Source organism: Bidens hawaiensis, unplaced genomic scaffold (assembly GCF_021521415.1).
Source record: "Bidens hawaiensis isolate Kalapana, Puna unplaced genomic scaffold, B.hawaiensis_p1.1 tig00036540_1, whole genome shotgun sequence".
Taxonomy (NCBI): domain Eukaryota; kingdom Viridiplantae; phylum Streptophyta; class Magnoliopsida; order Asterales; family Asteraceae; genus Bidens; species Bidens hawaiensis.
Genome location: NW_027496386.1, coordinates 70,770 through 77,903, shown reverse-complemented (window position 1 = coordinate 77,903; position 7,134 = coordinate 70,770). Strand labels below are relative to the sequence as shown.

The 7,134-nt window shown below is 34.9% G+C and overlaps 1 pseudogene; it reads left to right on the top strand.

The window, feature by feature from the left end:
• Positions 1–297: 297 nt before the first annotated feature.
• Positions 298–3,030, top strand: LOC143588611 (receptor-like protein kinase THESEUS 1 pseudogene; annotated as a pseudogene).
• Positions 3,031–7,134: the final 4,104 nt, after the last annotated feature.

Below are 7,134 nucleotides of genomic sequence, written 5' to 3'. Positions count from 1 at the left end.
TAAAAGAAAATGAATAAAGTCAGAATATAAACAATAACAAATATATAAATATACTAACATAAATTTATTTAAACCAACATGTTTTGCCTTATTTAATAAGTAACATGTAGTTTGTAAACAATAAAAGCTAATAAAAGACTGTAGAGCATTCCCAGCTGCCACCCATAAACCCCCTTTAATCCTCATCTCAAATCCTTTATCTTCATGAGGTGTGTTTACCCCCTACCCCTACCCCCCCACCCCACCCCTGCAAATTGTAACCAGCTATTTGTTTCATTCCACCTACAACTTGCCTGTAATGGGCCTATTTTCCTTGCTTCCTCTGCAATGTCCATAAGGTATTATATCATATATGCTCAAAATACACATCTTTGATTATTATTAACAATGATTTACTCAAAAAGATTCAAACTTTACACCTTCTTGTGCTCCATTTACCTTCATTTCATGATCTGCACATCAAACACTCATCATATTACTGACAGTTTCTTGATTTCTTGTGGTGAAACAAACCCAGTAAAATCTGAAGATGGTAGGGTGTTTGAGCCTGATTTAAGCAATACCCATGTCAATATTTCACCAATTTCACACACAACTGTGTCCAATTCTCAAATGGGTGTACCCAAAATCTTATCTTCAGCTAGGGTTTTCACTACTAGTTCTATCTATACTTTTAGTACCAAGAAAGTTGGTAGGCATTGGCTAAGATTACATTTTTACCCTCTTAAGAGCACCAGATTTGACCTAAGTTCTGCTGTGTTTTCTGTTGAAGCAAATGGGATCACATTGATTCATGAGTTTGCATTCTTTAGGGGTAATCAAAGTCAAAGTCAAAATCAAACTGTTTTTAAAGAATATGTTATTGAAGTTACTGGTTCTAGTTCAGGAAAATTGGTTCTTGGGTTGTTACCATGGGAAAATTCGGTTGCTTTCGTTAACGGGATCGAAGTTCTTTACGTGCCCGATAAGGTATTAAGCTCGAAAGTGGTTCCGATTCCGTTAGGGTTTGATTTTGAGCTGCCAGTTCATGTTGGGTTTGAGACTGTTTATAGGGTGGATATGGGTGGGTCAAGATTATCACCAAAGATTGATTCTTTATGGCGGAAATGGGAATCGGATGAGTCTTTTCTTGTTAATCCGGCTGCGGCTCGTAATGTGTCTGTTAACTCGAATTTGATTCGGTTTCGTAATGGGGTTTTGAATGATATTGCCCCAAATTGGGTTTACGCTACTGCTGAAGAAATGGCGGATGCGCGTGTTAGTGACCAGAGGTTTAATATTTCGTGGCGGTTTGAAGTCGAACACGGGTTTGGTTACTTTATAAGATTGCATTTTTGTGATATTGCTGGGACAAGATTACATGATCTGGTGTTTAATGTTTATATAAACAATCAATCTGCTATAGAATCTTTGGATATATCACAAAGGGCAAAAGGGTTAAAGGCTGCTTATTATATTGATTTTTTCACCAATGTGTCGATGGATTCGGATAGTATTTTGGTTCAAGTTGGCCCGAATCATTTAACGGGGTATTTACCAACCGCGCTTTTAAATGGTTTGGAGATTATGAAAATGAGCAATCGTATAGATAGTCTTGATGGGAGACTCGGTGTGAATCTTGATTCAACTGACGCCAAGAAAAGCAAGAATACGAGAATGATGATTCTGATCGTTTCATGTTTGGGTGGCCTTTTTGTAGTTTTTATACTTTTGCTATCGTTTACATGTTTCTTGTGTTTTCGACGCAAAACGAAGCTTAAAGAAGACGATTCTTTAAAGTGGTCGCCTCTCCCGACATACGTTGGTGATTCAAGAAACAAATTTTCATCAGGCACGTTCGGTTCCACCACGGTTTTACATAGTTTAGGTCAAATGATATCATTTTCCGAGGTCCGTGAAGCAACCCGAAACTTTGACAAAACATTGCTATTAGGGTCAGGCGGGTTCGGTAAAGTTTACAAAGGGGTTCTTGAAAACGGGCTCGTGGTCGCTATCAAAAGAGGGAACCCGCGATCCCAACAAGGTTTAATCGAATTCAAAACCGAAATCGAGATGCTATCCAAACTCCGCCACAGACACTTGGTCTCGTTAATCGGCTACTGCGAGGAACTAAACGAAATGATACTCGTGTACGAGTTCATGGCTGGTGGGCCCCTCAGACGACACTTGTACGGGTCAAATCTCCCCCCTTTGACTTGGAAACAACGGGTTGAAATATTGATCGGTGCTGCAAAAGGGTTGCATTATCTTCACACAGGTGTATCGGAAACGATCATACATCGAGATGTGAAAACAACCAACATTCTGTTAGACGAGAATCTTGAAGCTAAAGTTGCTGACTTTGGGTTGTCAAAATCCGGGCCGAGTTTGAATCAAACACACGTCAGCACAGCAGTGAAGGGTAGTTTCGGGTATTTAGATCCAGAATACTTTCGTCGACAACAACTAACCGAAAAGTCGGATGTTTATTCGTTCGGGGTGGTGATGTTAGAAGTTTTATGCGCAAGACCGGCCATAAACCCGAGTTTACCAAGAGAGCAAGTGAATATAGCCGAGTGGGCGATGAACTTTCAAAAGAAAGGTGATTTAGCAAAGATTATGGATCCAAGTTTAATGGGTAAAGTGAATCTTGAATCTTTAAGAAAGTATGGCGAAACTGCTGAGAAGTGTTTGAGTGAAAATGGAAACCAAAGGCCATCAATGGGTGATGTGTTATGGAACTTGGAGTATGCTCTTCAGTTTCAGGGGGCGGATGTGGACGATGCGGATAGTATGAGGGGTATTTCCGACATTCCTGACCGGATTCCGGACGTCGAGAGTGTTGATATGGAGACTGTTAGTGATCTTGATTTGGAGTCCAATGGGACTATGAGGGATTGATTGTTTTGGTATAGGGTATAATGGTTGTTTTGTAATTGGTATGCTTGATTTGTTGTATAATGGCTTTGTATGTTCATTTGTTATTATATAGTTTGAGACAACTAGTTAAATGTTATCTTTCTGAAAGGAAATACATATTAAATTTATGGAATTAAGTATAAATACAACTGTACGACTTTTCATTTGTTGCTTTTTTAAGAGATCCATGGTTGATTGGCTCACGTGGTAGAATGTCAACGACTCTTTTTTTCTTCTTTAAAATATGTTATTTTGTTAAAAAAATTGCGTATTCTAATCCTTGTGCTAATTTATGTTTATGATTTAGTGTGTCGTCGGTTTGCTACCATAACACGTGTTTTTTTAAATATGCTAATTTGTTTTGTTTTGGTGTTGAAGAATTAACTTATTTTGTTTAGTTATGGTGGTGCCGTAATCCGATACCATTTATCATAACGAACTTAAACGTAGCTTACCGAATACTCGTTTTTGCGTGGCGGGTTTAGTTACCTAGCTAGTAGCTAGTATCATTACCATTTACCACATAACCGGTCAGTTGGACTGATTAATCTGGGTTGATCCGTATTGCAATATTTGGGCTGAACTAGAGAAGGATCCATGTTGCACTTTTGGGCTGGATTGGAGATGGAGATGTCTCTGGTTCATTTCTTGACTAATATAAATCATTTTGTTACAAGACAAAATGGCAAAAGACGTCCTTTACGTTTGATCGATTTTTCAGTAGTTGTCATTTAACAAAAGAAATTGCAGAAATCATACTTCATGTATCACATTCCCTTCACGTTACGTCCTTTAACACTAACTCTGTTAATTTTTTCGTTAAATCTGGTCAATTTGAAGGGTATTTTGGTCATTTTATAACTTTATTTAATAAATAAAAAAATTATATATGAAACCAAATCTTTTACTCTCTGTTCTCTCACACACACATCCACCATCGTAAACCCTAATTTTAATTTGGGGGATTGAAGCTAGAGGTCCCAACTTCACCGGAAAAAATGAAAACGAAGCCCGCCTTGGATTCGATGATAACACAATTGTGATATTCAAGCTCCACAACCCTCCAATTAAAGACACACCTGCAACCCTTATTCACGTACCAAAACCACCGCCGTATTAAAAAATCAAGCATCTCTATCTCTCTCTAAATCCAAGAAAACTACATTGCTCTCTTTCTTCTTCTCCGGCGAAGCACCACCGCATATAAAACGGCGAGGAGTACAGTTGTAGAAGAGTTCCGATAACACCGCAACATCGCCGTATCAAAAGGTTTTTTCTCCGTTCTGAAAGAAAAGAAAATCAGATCTGAGATTCGTAACAAAAAAATGCAGAACCATAAATCGACCTTGATTTATGCTTGAGCCAATCTCTGTTTGCGCAAGACCGATTTGACTTGTGACGACTTTTGAGCAGAACCATAAATCAGGAATTGAGGAGTGAAAATAGCTTAGTTAAAGAAAGTGTAAATTCCAAGTTTAAACGGTGGCGGCGGTAATAGCAGTCACATACGGTGGGGGGGGGGAGGGGTTTAGTTGGACGGATGCGGTGGTAGGGGTCTGGTTATGCTACCACCAGACGACGGTGGCTGTGGTGATTCCGGCGACGGTAGCTGTGGAATAGGATCTGAACGATGGTGGTGGTGGTGGCCTTGAACCGGAAAATCATGGTTGGGAGGGTGGAGAGAGAGAGAGAGAGATACATTTTAATTTTTAGTTTTAATTATTAAATATATAGTAAAATTACAATATTACCCTCATGTGCACAGCACATGACTAGATTTAACAAGAAAAATTAACTTTGTTAGTGATAAAGGACATAACGTGAAAGAGATTTGAAACATCAAATATGTTTTCTGCAATTTCTTTTGCTAAAGGACGACCACTGAAAAAACGATCAAACGTAAATGACGTCTTTTGCCATTTTGTCTTGTTATAATATTAATAGACAAAAGAGGGAACATTTTTGCTAAATTAATAATAGTACTTTTTTTAGAGCGTAAAAAGCACACTCGTTAATTCTATTCCTAAATTTACACATCTTCGAATCCTCAACCTCATGATAAGTGACACCACTATGTACATACCGAATTTCCATCAAATAGCTGCCACAATGCTTGTGTTTTACCAATTTTATTGGCTTTTTTTGTGTGAACAAGTTTTTTCCATTTAAAATTCCTTAGTCTTCACCATCTTAACCATACAACTAATCCTTTAGGTGATGAACAAAGAAGGTACAATTGCTACATTAAATTTTCTTTAATTAACTATCATGTTATTGACATATTATTCATGTAGTATCACATTATATTCTAAATTTTGTAATCATCAAATAGTTTTAATATGAATAATGATGATGACACACTATTGGGAATTAAACATTTAGTTTCTTAAAGGCAAATGTATTTAATACTTAGTTGTCTATATTTACTCAACATGTATAATGAAATATGAAATGCAATTAATTAAAACATTTAGTTTTTGCTAAGAATTTAAAAAAAAAATAGCACATTAAAAAGAAAAATTACAACATTGGACCACCCATTAAATTTAAGTGCCTCCAAATTAATAAAAAAAAAATGTCTTTAATGAAATTGAGAAAGTTACTCCTAAAAAAACTTATTATTTCTTAAAGAAAGAACTTTAGATGTTATGTTTCCCATATACTTTTTTCCACCACCAATCACAAGTTTAATAGCTTTGTTAGTTTGTACAATAAAATAAATGGATGTTTATATTCCTAAAACTATATAACAATTTACCAAATGGTTATAGCTTAATGGTACCAAGGTTTTATATATTGTGTGGTCTCTCATCTCTCATAGTGACGGTTCATGTCCCGTTATAACCGTTATATAAAATATGGCAAAAATTTATAAATAAGTTCGAGACATATGAGCTGGTCATTAAAAAATATATATAACAATTTACCAGTTATCATAGTAATAACACTGTAATCCGACAAAAATAAATAAATACTTCTTTTCCATAAAGTTTTATAAAAGTATTTAACTAATCATCAAGTGCATTATCTCTCTTTCCCCATTCATTCAACATAATAACTTTTAACAAAAACATACCCTTATGTCCACATTGGATGAAATCAATTCAAATTCCAAACTAGTTAATAAATCTTTACATTTAATTGTACAATAAAAATAAATTCAACAATATATCATTTCATATTTCCATGTGATATACTACACATATGCTTTTCTCTTTCTAATAAATGTTTTCCAAATTACTAAATCCAGTTATCAAATTCTCACAATTGTAACAATACTGACATAATAATATATCTGAACCTGAAGTCATCATATCATATTATACATATACATATATATATAATCCGATGTTGTAGTTGTTCTTTATATATATTCTCAACCTAGTTCTTTCTTTCTTCATATTGATAGACCGGTTTGACTTTTCCTTAAAAAAAACATAGGTTGTTGACTTGTGTTGTTTTTGATTCTGTAGCTCTAATGGGGCCCAGCAGAGGTTCTAAATCGAAAAAGAAGCATGCTGCCACCACTTATACTCCGCCGTTAACTCACTCTCAACCGTCCGATTGGTGGCATGATTTCTCCAAAAGGTTTCATGGTATGTTTTTATTATTTTTATTTTATCTTCATATGCTTCTTTGTGTTCTTGTTCTTGCTTATGTCTGGTTTGATGTTCTTGCAGTATTTTGATTGTGCTGATGTTCAATCTGTTTGTATGGTATGATTGTATATTTGTATGATTTAATGTGTCTTGTTCTTTTATATTTGTGTGTGTAGAATGTGATTGTTGAGGATGATTCATATGATGTTTTTAGGGGATTTTTGTTTTCTTGTTGTGTGGATGTTTAATCTGTTTGTAATCATTTTATTCTTTGTGGGTATGATTTAATGTTTCTTGTTCATGTGCTTATTATTTTTTCTTTTTATAATTTAATTATATATATATATATATATATATATATATATATATTTTCTGTGTGTAGAATGTGTTTCTTGTGGTGATTTGGTCCAATTTCAATAGTTTTTTTCTTTTTTTGATACTTTTGATGTTAAAATAATCGATCTTGAAACCGTTGTTGATGATTTGCAGCATAGATTACACCTGCAGGTTTTGAGTTTTTGTTAAAAATGAATTAATCATGAATCTTTAATAGTTTGTTTAACATTTGATTAAAATGTTCTAACCTAGTGATTTTCAGAATCAAAATTCACCCAAAAATAGTTGCTTTATGATATCC